This window comes from Pyrgilauda ruficollis, unplaced genomic scaffold, assembly GCF_017590135.1.
Source record: "Pyrgilauda ruficollis isolate IOZ18807 unplaced genomic scaffold, ASM1759013v1 scaffold9, whole genome shotgun sequence".
Lineage (NCBI taxonomy): Eukaryota > Metazoa > Chordata > Aves > Passeriformes > Passeridae > Pyrgilauda > Pyrgilauda ruficollis.
In genome coordinates this window covers 2,429,042-2,441,847 of record NW_024531043.1, presented here as the reverse complement: position 1 = coordinate 2,441,847, position 12,806 = coordinate 2,429,042, and positions in this window count along the sequence as shown.

Here is a 12,806-nt window from a genome sequence, read left to right as displayed (position 1 = left end):
TGCGCCCCAGGCGCCTCCTCCTCCCGGGCTTGTTCTGCCGGGAGATGCTCGGTGGGGAAGACAAAGAGAGACGCGGATGCTGCCGAGACTGCTCCTTCCATCCAGGCATTTTGGGGAGCTATTTTATTCCTGGACAAACTCTTTCAACATTGCAAAAGGTTGTCTAGATTAATAGTAGTTCAAAACACACCATCTGCCAGGGACTGCTTCTGTGGGCTGTGTTTTCTATCAGTCTGCTGTTGGACCCAGAGGAGGTGTTTTACTAATCTAGAAGGTGGCAGGAATTTTGCCCACCACCCGTCATCTGCAACTGATAGTACGATGCTGGCACTGTTCCTCACCTGCTGTGGGTAGAACTGTTTCCCTTGTATGCATTCTTCCCTCCTCCAGCAGTGCACAGCAAGTTTAGCACATGCTTTTCCTCAGACAAAATCACTGCCATCCAACAGGATGGGTAAAAACAAAGTCTGGATCCCATCTCCAGCCACCGAGATCTTGCAGGCAACTCAATCATGTTCCCAGCATAAGCAGTGGCTCAGCCTGCCCTGCTTTTTGGAATTGGAGCCATAAGCTGACTTCTTTCAGGTGCCCATGGCAGACTGTGAGTCCTGTATGCAGAGCAGGGCTAGCTGTAATGTGAGGGCACACAGCTATAGGAACAACCTGGGCTTCCCACTGTGCATCCTTGGACAAACATCATCCAATGCATCTGTGGAAGAATGTTGTGGCTATTGGGCTCTCACTCTGGGGGAAGGGGATGACCATGGCTTTTTGTGGTACAGAGCCTGCAAGGATCATTTTCCTTCTCAACATTCCTCTGAGCTGTGAATGGGGATGGAGATGTGGACGCTTTGCATCATGACAGCCTCTTTCAGATACTCTACTGGTGACCACTGTCTGGCTTGAAGAGACAGAGACACAAAGGGGCTGGACTCTAAAGCAGCCTGGCTAATGCATTAATTTTGTCAGAGTGTCTGTGCAACTCTTTAGCCATGGTAGGTCAGATTCTGAAGGCCCTTCTCAGAATTTTACTCAGCTTGACCAGACAAAAGCCCTGACTGTCCATCTGCCCATTTGTTCCCTCCCTGCTCTGAGCACCTTCATGAGGGAAATTAGCATAAACAGATCTTGAGATATGGCTGAGAGTGACTCAAGCTAATCCCATTTGGAGGGAGTAGATGCTGAGTAAGGACTTCTGGATCTGGTCAGGGAGCTTTGAGAGAGGCTGGGTCAAGAGAAAATCACTCATACGGGGTGCAGTGTTACAGCTGCAGAATTGTCACTGGGAGCAATGGGAAGGACAAAAAGTGCTGGAGCAATGGGTCAAGGTGTCAAAGCAGGGGTGCACGATGGCCTTCCCCTGGCCAGGGGACAGCTGGACAGGCTGCCACAGATCCGTGCTCCTGCCTGCCCTGCTCTGAGTGCTGCTGGAAGGAGCAGCAGCGATAGTGGATGTGGAACCAGAGGATCAGTTCATCAGCAGAATGCCTTTGTATGGCTCAGTTGTCTCACACCTTATCTCTGACAGTCAAAAGGAAACACAGTCGGCAGTTTACTCCTAGTGGGGGTGAAACCAGGTGGATTGTTCTGAGGCAGTGGGAGAACCAGGGCACACAAGTGGCTCGGAGGATGGCACTGTTACCAGGATACCCCTCCTCTGCACGTGGCTTGGAAATATCCTGCCACAGAGCAAATCCTCTTAACAAACAAACAATTGCAGGGCAGTTCAGCTGTCTCCCGGCTGTGCTTTAGCACTGGGAGCACTACAATAGCATGGATAATAGGAGCTAATGAGAAACACACCAGTGCTCCACTTGGATTCGCTGAAGGAGAATGCCTGGCCGGCAACTCTCTGTGGACTGAGATAATCCTGCCCTATCTGTGTGTGTCGCCAAACGGCGGGTGACAGCAACTGGATGTGCTGCTGCAGCTGAGATGCTCAGCAAGGGGAGGAGGCAGGAGTTTGCTTGGAAAGAGTGGACTCTTCTGTCAGTCTGCATCCTCTGGTCCGAATGCAGCCCTGGGAGAGAGTGAGCCAGTAGGTGAGCATGCAAGACCTGGGAGATACCGATCTACAGGAGTATCCCCACCTTTCTTTCATCTCTGCTGCAGTGTCAAGGGCACCCATAAACTTTGCATAGAGATAGATCAGCTGAAGAGCTTGTTTGGTACAACAGAGTGGGAACTGGTGTTTCTCACAAGGACCACAAGCTGTGGGTTTGAGACTTGGAAATCCCATCCCCATGGGTATTTTAGCACCTCTCAGAAGGATGTTATCTTGTTTCTAAACTGAATGCGGGGTACATGGTGCTGCCAACTGCATCTAGCTGGGTGCAGCATGACTGAGTTAATTTTATCAAAAATTGCTCCTAACATGAGAAATGGGAAAAATGGAAAGCAGACATTCTTTTGCTGTGCACTCAAATTCTGTGCTATAAGCACATCTCCTTGTCACCCAAGTGCCCAGGAATGGGAATGTTCCCAGTTCCTTGTCTTTCAGGCAAGTGGAGAGAGCTCCGATCAGTGCCAGGACAGAACAACCACTGCGCAGGATCAGACCACAGGTCTCTTTCCCCTGGGATCCTCAATTAGCAGTGGTTAATAGAGGATGTCCAGCAAGGAGGATAAAACCAGGGTCAGTGTGTAGGTCAGTGTCTTGCTGGGTATTCTCCTTACCATCAGCCATCCATAGTTCAGGAATTTCCTGACATGTGGATCTCTGCCTTTAATAGTCTTTTCAAGTTTTTCCTAAACCCTTTTTTGAGCCTGAGAAAATTTTGGGTATCCACAGCAACTTATGGCACTGTTCAGCTGTATGAAGAAATATTTACTTTGTTCTGAATCTGTCACTCACTGTTTTCATTTGATGCTTTTGTAGCTTAAATATTGGAAGAGGCAGCAGGCAGTCATTCCTCTTTCATTTTCTCTGTCACTCTCAGATAAACCCCTGCTGTGCCCCCTCTCAGGTTTCTGCTTCCCAAATTGAAGTGTTGGACTTGTACAGAAACCATTTCATCCTTAACTAAGTCCCTGCCTCTCCTCTAGCCCTGCTGTAGCCTCTGCTGCAGTAGGACAGCAGCCATGGGGCTGCAGCTGCACCCTGGAGCTACCTGGGAGCATGCTGGGTTTGTGCTTTGCTCTGGCTGCCAGCACTCACTTGGATTTTTTTGATTGTGCTCAAGCCTTGAGCCGATGCTTTCACTGGACACTCCTGCCTTGCTCTTGCTATCACTTGGCCCCCGTGGCTCAGTTCCTCATTAGTAGGCCGGGGAGGGGATAACCATTGCTCACCCCATTTATGAATCCACACCGGCAGTCATGGCCAGGGATTTCCAAGGACTCATTTCCATGTTGTCCATCCCTGCAGGGTCTGCAGCCTGTGCAGCTGGGCTGGGAGTTTGGGCTCCCATCTGTGGCTGGGGAATGTTGTGGCTTCCTCGCTGGCACGGCCGAAGGGGCTGCTGGAGTGTGCAGTGCCTGGAGCGTGCACTGCCTGGAGCGTGCACTGCCTGATGTGCCCTGGTCCCTCTGTGCCCTGGCCCCTCTGTGGCAGTCCCTGCTGGAGCCCTGCCCTTTCCCGGGCTGTGGCCGCAATCCCACCATCCCTGCCTGCGAGGGAGCCTGCCCATCACGGGGCTGCTCTCATTTGTATGCTGGTCAAGCTGGCTTCCAATGACAATCCTAATTATGTTTGCCTTGTGTATGATGAAGGTTACATTTCTGACTGATTTTGTCGGGCTGGAAGTGTAATTGATTAATTTAGAGTTTAAGAAGGGAAAGAGGATTAAGGCGGAGGTGAGGCTGTGCTGCCAGACACTGCATTGACTGCTTCACACTTTCACAGCTTCAGCTTTTGTTTGCCTGCAAACCAGCTTGTCTGAGCTCCCAAGTTGTTATTTCTCATGGCTCTGAGCTTGCTGGCAGATCCCTCAAAGCCAAGCCTCCTGCTGGGAGGGGAGCTGTAGCTCTGAAGACATACAAGCAAAGAGCTAGTGCAGGCTCCAGATTTTATTCCATTGTATCTAGGGGCAAATGCACTTGCTGCTTGGCCATGAGCTATTCATGTGGGAGCTCCATATCCCAAATACCTGCAAGCTCTTGACTGAATGAAGCAGCAGACCTGCAGGAGTCCATCTGTCCATGACAGTGCAGTTTTGGGGAAGAAGTCTTCTTAATGACAACCAATAGGGGGATTTTTTTCCCTGAAACTGCAGAGCACATGGAGATGGGGAGATAGAAGATGAACACAGCATCAGTTGGGCTCTAGTCTCAGGGACTTCCTGCAACATCAGTGCTGATGGAAGCAGCTGCATGCACGCAGTCACTGCTGGGGCTCTGCATTTGATGGAGAAATGGTAGCAATAGCCCATGTAACATTCATTGGGTCTTAAACCTTTTGCTTCTTGCAGCTGAGCCTCTCTTTGGAGCCCACGGGGCCCTTGGTGGTGTTCTGAGGCAGTGATGGGTTTTCAAAAGGACAGAGTTCTGCCACGTAATTATGGACACTGGCCTGCTCATTATTGCACAAATTAATCAAGTTCTTGAAGTGCCCATAAAAGCAGATTTGCTGGGCTGTATATTGCCTGCATAGAGAATATTAACAACCTGTTACAGTGAAATTGGCCAACACTGCTGTGAGCACAGGCAAGGTCACCAGTCCGCTCCAGTGACGCATGGCATTTCCTTGACTTCTTAGCACAGGGGAATTCTGAGCTTCTGCTGCTTTCACAGTCAGTCAGTTTGGGAACTGAGATGCCTGGAGGATTTCTGTTACCTCCATTCTGGAAGCACACTGCACCCATTTCATTTAGATTAATTTTCTCTTGATTAAATTAAGGTGGGCTGTGAAGATACTGGAGGTTTGGATTCACAGCCTTGCTCTGAGCTGCTGCAGTGGCTGTGGTGCCTGGCAGAGAAACAGAGCAGGCAGCTCTGGAAGCACCACCAGAGATGTTTCTCACTGCTCTGGAAGCAGTGGGGCTGGCCAGACTCTCCTGTCCCAGTCAGGAAGGGAATCACACACCTGCATTGTGGGGCATCTCTTCCAGCCCTGTGGGGGCCTGCAGAGGGACGTGGTGGCAAGCTCTGGTTCTTCTCACATTCTGCCCCAGGCTCACACTTCCCCTCTCTTTCATTCCACCTTTTGCACCTCTCCACTGCCACCTGGACCTATGTGTGCTTTCCAGACACCTTTTCTGCCCTTCCCAGCCCTCTGCTTTCCCCTGGCAGACACACAAGACCTTTGGGAAGCGCTCCAGAGGAAGAGGGGGACAGTCACTGGGAGCAGCAGGAGGCTTTCAAGGCAGCAGCACCCTTTGTAACACCTTGTGCTTTTGATCAGCCTGGAAAGGGGAGCAGTAGAGTTAAAAAAACAGCAGAGCAATGCAGTTAATGAAGCAAATGCTGGCATGTGTCTCTTCCAGGGGCAGCCTGTGGTCCAAGGGGCTGCTTTTCTGCCCAGCCACCTGCCTTTGTTTGGGGCACAGAGGTGGCTCTTGCCTGCAGATGCTTTCACAAGGCTGTTGGGATGTGTAGGGGAAGGCTCTGGGACCTCTCCAGGCATTACCATACATTAGACCATTTAAGAAGCTGATCTACGACAGGAAAAACATTGGAGGAAAGCCTTGCAAGGACTTAAAATGTACCTTGCCATGGGGCTGTGGCACTTCCAGCTTTTAAGAGGCAGAAATGTCTCATCTTATAATACATCCCTCTGGAATCCCCTTTATTTTTTTTTTTTTGTGTGTGTGTCTCATGAAAATATTTCTGAAGAGCTTTTAGAAAACCTGGCTTAGAAGCTCCCCACTTGAAAGCTATGAGCTGGAGTTATGGTTTCTTAAAAGAATTAAACCATCTTAAGCCCCTGCAGGAGAGGCTGAAGGCAGCACCCGGTGATGCTAAGCTTCTTTTGGAATTTAAAACCACTAAGTGCACAGATTATACTGGCTCTAAGCACCTTAGCAAGCAGTTCTAAACCACTGAGGGCAACCACAGGCCCTCAGGGGAGTGTATGGACCAGGCACTGGAGGCCAGGCTGTGGAGTCTGACCTGAGCAGACACAGGGCATGGAAGTGCTGCTGCCTGGTTTGAGGGGTGCTGCAGGGGAAGATCAGTGCTCCCATCACTGGTTCTGGCAGAGGGAAACAAGTCCAGCCAGCACATGGCACGATAGATGTCCTTCTGCTGAGGAGGGTGGGCTCCCTGACGAAGACTTCCATGTTCTGCAAAGATCTCAGCACTTCTTAAAATGTGTTTACAGTTCATGGAAGGGCTGGAAAAGTGACCATCTGGTTTTATTTCTTTTCAGTTTGACTTTATTTTCTCCATTTATATCCAAAGATAAAAAGACATCTCTTGCCTAAAAAAAACCCCAAATGTTTGAAGAAGCAGAACTTGGAGTGGGAATTGAGGCATAAAAGCCTTTTTTGAGCATTTCCTTCTCTGCCCAGCAACCTTTCAGAGCCAGGTTGTTACACACCAGTGACCCAGCATTTAGATTTAGATGGCTGATCAGGAGCAGGTCTCTAAGCCTGTCAGGGAGAGCCCAGTGTGGAAGGGGCATCTCTGGCTGTTCTGCAATTCTCAGCCCCTGGACACTGAACTGGAGCTGTCCCCAGGACCTAGCATGAGTCTCCAGGTTTTGCCCAGGTCACCAGTGCCACCCACTCCAGTATTTAGAAGGTAAAAGCCACCGAGCCAAACTGACCTACTGCCTTGTTTGCACCATGGGTGAATTTGGATTTTACACTGCAGGCATCTGAATTACGTTTGTCTCTCACCTACAAAGCCTGAGGGATTCCCCTGTGGGGTTTGACCCAGGTGATCTCTAACCCCACTGCATCTGCAGGGCAGTGCCAGGAGCAGACAGACAGGAAAGGGTAGTGCTGCTGGAAAAGCAAACAGGCTTTTCCTTGGAGACTTGTCTGTGTCATTAATACCTGGCATCACTGAGCTGCTCAGCACAAAAGCTCTTTTGGGCTTTGCCAGGCTCAGGTTTGGTTTGGATAACACCCATGTGTGCCACTTGTGCCCTGTGCACAGAGCTTGCTGCTCAGTGCCACCCTGCACATGCTGTCCCTCGTGCCCTGCCATGGATGGAGCCATTCCAGGCAGGCTGTCCGAGCCTGTGATCCTCAGCAGAGGCATTAACTGGGTTAACCTTTGAAGTAAAGTGAATTTCTAATGTCAGAACAGCAGAGGCCAACATACAAACTTCCACCTTCCCATAGTTTTTTTTTCTGTCACCACAGAAAGCATTTTGGCTTTTCCTGTGCTTACCACAGCAGTTTTGTGTGGCTTAGCCCTTGTTTGCCTCATCGCGTCAGTCCACACGGTTCATTGGGAAGGAATTTCATCCACACCTTAAAGAAATTGAGGAAGATGAAGCTGGGAAGGTTCTGGGGTGCACGTCCTGCCTCAGTGATTGCAGGCAGCAGTGCTGAAAAGGAAGAAAACCAGGAGGAAGAGTGAGCTGCTTTAGAGGAGCTACCTTGTGACAAATGCTTTAAGAGCAGTGACTAAGTGCTTCCCTCCTTTGCACCATCATCCCACAGGACAAAGGAAAGGTGCTGGGTGCCACTCCCCAGAACTGGCCTGAACCCAGAGGGACCCCTGATGGTGTCCCTGGCTCTGGCTGTCTCTCTCCACACTCCAGGGATCAGGTGCTTTTTATTGTCCTGGAGGATGATGACCAAGGTGCAGCCTCACAGTGAAACGGGACAGGCCCTCCCAGGGAGGATTTCCACCCTCCTTTTGAGGCAGTTTAAGCCAAACCAGGTATATTCAGTGGGCCTGAGCTTGGTGAGGAGGGGCAGACAGGAGCAGGGGCGCGGATGCCACAGCATCCCTGCGGCGCTTTGGCCGCACAGGCCGGGGTGTGAGGGGGTGCAGCAGGGCAGTGGCAGCGGGGACACCCCGTGGAGGGGACACCCCGTGGAGGGGACACCCCGGTGGGATGGCAGCGCATTCCCCGTGGCAGCAGCCCCGCTTGTGCCAGCGCAGCCCCGGCCGGGCTCCCCGGCAGCGCCTCCCGTCTGTGCCATCTAGTGCCCAGCGCAAGAACTGGGACTGACCAGCCTCTCGCCCGCAGGGGAACGGCCCGGCTGCTCTGGAGAACAGGCTCTCCTCTCCCTGGGCCCGGCAGGGATGCGCTGGCACGACCCCTGAGATGCCGCGGCACCCTTAGCTCCAGGTAGGAGCGGCCGCGGCCGGGGCGGACGGAGGAGCGGCTCTGCCCGGGGGCTGCAGGTGAGCTGGGCGGGGGGAGAGCTCCTGCCACAGGCTCCAGGCAGGCACTGGAAGGCTTGCAGCTCTTGGGAGTCCTGCCTCTGCTTTTCAGGCCTTGTGCCCCTGTGTGCTCTAATGCTGCGCACGTGTTTTAAGGGATGAAAATAATGACCTCTGACTGGAATTCTCCTATTTGGACAGATTTCAATGCTATTCCAAAGGAGCTGCAGTTAGTTGTATTTGAGTGAACAGCCTAGACTGAAAACACTTTATTTTTCAGTGTGTTGGGCATAATCTTTGTTAGGTCATTTCTTAGGTAAGTTCCGTGTACTAAGTTATTATTATTCTCAAAAGTTTCCATGGCTGTAGCTTGATTTGCCAGCTTTGATTCTTAACTCTGCCTCTGTCCTCTTTATCCTTTTCAAAGGAATACTTTTCCTCTTTACAGACCCAGTTTCATTTATAAGCTTTAAATGAGAGCCAATGAATCAGGAGCTAACAAATTCTTGCTTCCTTCTTGCTGCATTTTTCCCCCCAAATCTTTGTAAGAGATTTAATGGTGGTGTAAGGAGCTTCTAACTCAAACCCATCAATATATACCTATCCTTCATATTGGTTTATCACAGCCTGGCATTACATATTTCTCTATAATGGATTTCATTAGCTGTTATTTGCCCTGTTTCACAGATGTTTTCAAGTTTTGAGTTTTCCACAACTTTTGCTGGCTCCGTATGTTATCTTTATTATTTCATTGCTGGGTCACAAGTAAATATATTGAATATGCTGCCTCTGGCATCCATAGGACACCCCACTCAACTTTTTCCACTTGAAGTTTTGATCATTCATTTTTCTCTTGTAATTTGTATTGGATTAAAAATGATCACCTGATAGCTGCTTCCCAGGACATCCTGTTAGTGACTTCAGGAAGTTAGTGGTAAAACTGCTCAAGGAGCAGATGAGCATGTCCTTGCTCTTGGGATCACATCCAATATCTGTGAGCTCTGCTTCTCTTCCCTTGTGAACTTGTCTGTGGGTTTGCCTCTCCAGGATATATTGCACAGGCACATTGTGCTGCTTCTGAAATGTAACATTTCCTACTGATTTTTTTTTCCCTTGGTACCTAAGTAAGGCTGACTGCTTAGGAAGTCTTGGGAGCCTTTTCAAATATGAAAAGGTAGCAGTGCCTCTTAGCACCTGATAGGTAACTGGCTGTAGTGAAAGCCTGGTGGTTTTGGAGCTGGCATGCTTAGAGCTCTCCTGGGCCTGCTATTGATCTTGGCATGTTCCTGCTTTTGAAGGGACTGATCTTTGAAACTAGGCTCCAGGAAATCATTTAAGGGTGTGTTTGCATCCTGCTGAGCACTGAAACTGTGAGGATTTCAGTAGGAAGGAAACTCATCTTGAAAGAGACACAGTCTTTATCTTCCTTCCCTAATTAGCATCCATCTTCCTGGAGGTGATACCCTCCACAGCATCCCCTTGGCAGCAGGAAACCAGTGCTGGGGTTAAGCCCCACTTGCCCAAGGCTTACCTGGTCCTGTGCCCTGAGAGCTCTGTTTCTGAGGTGCCTGAGCTCGGGGCAGGTTCTTGCTGTGCTGTTTGCACACCTGTGGTGCCCTTCTGCCAAGACCAAGTGTTGCAGAGGCACAGCTGGTTCTCCAGCGGGCTCCCAGCTCCTCACAGGTCTGTAAGCTCTTTTATTGATGTCTCTCAGTTCTTTGGAACTCAGTTTCTAGGGCTTTACACCTTCCCCTGTGTAATCCACTCCCAGGTCTGTTGTGTGCCACAGTCAGGCTTTAAAGTGTTTGGGTACCAGCAAGAGTCTATTCTGTGGTTTGTTCCCAGAGCTGCTTAATTTTAACAGGGAAGCCCAAAATCTCTGTTTTGCATGAAAACAAATGGAGGCTTGGACAGGCATTGTGCTAAATTATTGCAATAATTTAGCACCAGAAACAGGAGAAACCCCCAGTGCTGTAACCCCAAGGCCACCTTCCCCACCCCCTGCAGCAGAGTCAGGGTGGGTGCCCAGCTGTAACTGGGGAGGTTTGGTGTAGGAGGGCCCCCTCCCCTGTGCTGAGGGGGTGTTTGGCCTCACCTGCATCATCTTCATCTTCTCTTGTGGCATGACAGGGCTGTGTCTGGGCAGGGCTCAGCTGAGCCCAGCTCAGGAAGGGGTTGTGTGACAGCTGTATCCCCAAATGTCCATCCCAGCTTTAATTACTCTGACACTGCTGCCTGGCTGTAATTAGCAGTTGAGAAAATCTGAGTGTGATTTTAATAAGCTGAGAGTAATGCAATTTGTCTTTTCTGTATGAGATGCTTTGCAAATAAAAGCTGTAATTAAAAAGCACAGGCACAGGGCAAACAGCAACTGTGCCATGGGTGTGTGGCTGCTCGGTGTGCAGCGTGCCTGGCACATGGCCTGGCCTGGCACAGGGGTGCCCCTTTGGGACAGTTTTCATCATGGGGCTCCTGAGAGAGTGTAAAAACTGCAGCATGTAAAAACTACAGGATTTGGCTCAATTGTGGCTTTTACAAAAGGCTCTTCCCTGTCTTCACAGATGCCCTTTGATATACTGTTGGTTTTTGATAAGAATAAGTCTCCTGGGTGTCCTCCTCCCCATTGCTTTTCATTCCTGTCACTATTGTGTTTCTGTGTTCTCACCCAGGAGCCCAAATTAGCTCAAGGCTGGTGGGATCTCTGTGGCAGAGGCCAGCAAGGCAGCCAGGGTGGCATGGGGGGAGTCAGGAAGCCTTTTCAAGAGCAGCCAGCTTTTCTGGTAACCTCAGATCTGAACAGTCAGACCAGGCCCTGGGCTCTGCCTCTCTTTCCTGCTCCTTCCTGCTTTCTTTAAAAAAATCCATATCTATAAAAGGATAATCTCTTTTATCTAGTCTTCTGTCTCTGCACAATTCTGTCCTGCCCTGCTGGAGTTCAAGGTTCATTTCTGGCTGTGGGAGCTCTCACAAGGAAGCAACCCTGTTAAACCCCAAGGTCTGTTTCCCACAAACTCCTGTGACACATCAGGCTGACCTCAGTGCAAAGTGTTCCTCTTCCTCAGGGCTGTGGGGCGGCTGTGAGGGGACAAGGTGGGAGACAGAGGCACAGCAGCTGTCAGAAAATGATTGTACCCACAGCATCACAGGGCCAGAGCTGTTGGCTGGGGAGAGTGGGAGCACTGCTCCAGCCTGCAGGAAGCCCTTTTACCTCTATCTGCAGGGGAAGGTGAGAGCCTTTCCCAGGAAAGGCCACTCTACCCCCTGCAAAAGTCCATTTGTACCTGATGGTGCTCTGAAAGTTTAGGAGGTGTCTGTGTTTGTAGTACCCTGCTCTCGACCTGTGGGAGTGCACTGCCTGTGGCATCCCCTGCATTGCCATTTCTCCCTGGGAAGGGCAGGGGGGCAAGGGGCTCAGGTGGATAGAGAGGGGTTTAAGCAGCTTTGTGCTGTGCCATGCAGGTGTGGCTGGCCCTCTCTGCCAGCTAATTGCAGCCCTGGCACCTTGGGCAAACAAACCAAGCCTTCCCCAGAGATCGGGGCAAACATGGCAAGGGCACCCGTGGGTCCCACTGGGAAAGCACTGGGAAAGCAGCAGCATCTGCCCCACGCCAGCCCAGAGAGGCTGAGCAGCCCCTGTGTGTGGCAGGGGGAGAGCTGCTGGGGCTGAGCTCCTGTGCAGGGCTGTGTGTCCAGCCCCTGCAGCCCGTGTGCTCCTCCCAAAGCCAGGTGTGTGTTCCCAGAGCCGTGCTGGTGCAGGCTCTGCCTCCAGCCCAGCTGACCTCCTCACACTTTCCTACACAGGTTCCAAGTGCTTTGAGGCAGAGGTTTGTATTCTGCTCTCTCATAAGCAAATGGCCATTTCTGGTGCCCTTTGCAGCACCTGGACAAGCAAGTCCTGAAGGAGGCAGGAGATGAAGCAAGCAGGGATTCTTCTCTGATCTGTACTTGACATGTGAGTCCTGTTCTCCTGGTAGCATGAGGCATCTTTCAGGACAGGAGACTTGTTGGTGTTTGACCTATCCTTTCCTCAGTCCTGTGTTATGCTCTGCCCAGAGGAGGAAATGCTGCAAGCACCAAACCTGCCAGATTTCTTCTTTCAGGTGCAGAGGCCAGTTGAGACAGGCTCCTGTCTCTGGAGTCTCCTTTTGTAGGAACCTTGTGAGTGCCCTCCTGGACAGCACAGAGTCACCCAGTGGTGTCAGTGCTCAGCCTTGGGCTGGTGGAAGCTGAACATGCTCAGCTGCTTTGCTGTGGGGGGCTGTGAGAGGAGCCTGTCCCACGGTACAACAGTGCCCATCCCACAGGTGGGCTGTGCCTCGTGGTGTGCACCAAGACTGAACTGTGCTGTGTACTTCTCTCCTAAGGTCAAAACTGATGGGTTGCAAATGGCTACACAGACATGAACTGTATTGCCCAAGCCTTAGCTGGGCTAAATATGAGCCTGAAGCACTAGGACAGTATTGGATCTGCAGTGAGTGACTTCTTTAGAAAGAAAAATTCATTTATTTCCTGAGGCTGTTGGTCTAGGGAGCAAACCCAGAGCGTATGAAGTGCTGAGAACCACTGGAATAAAAGAGTTG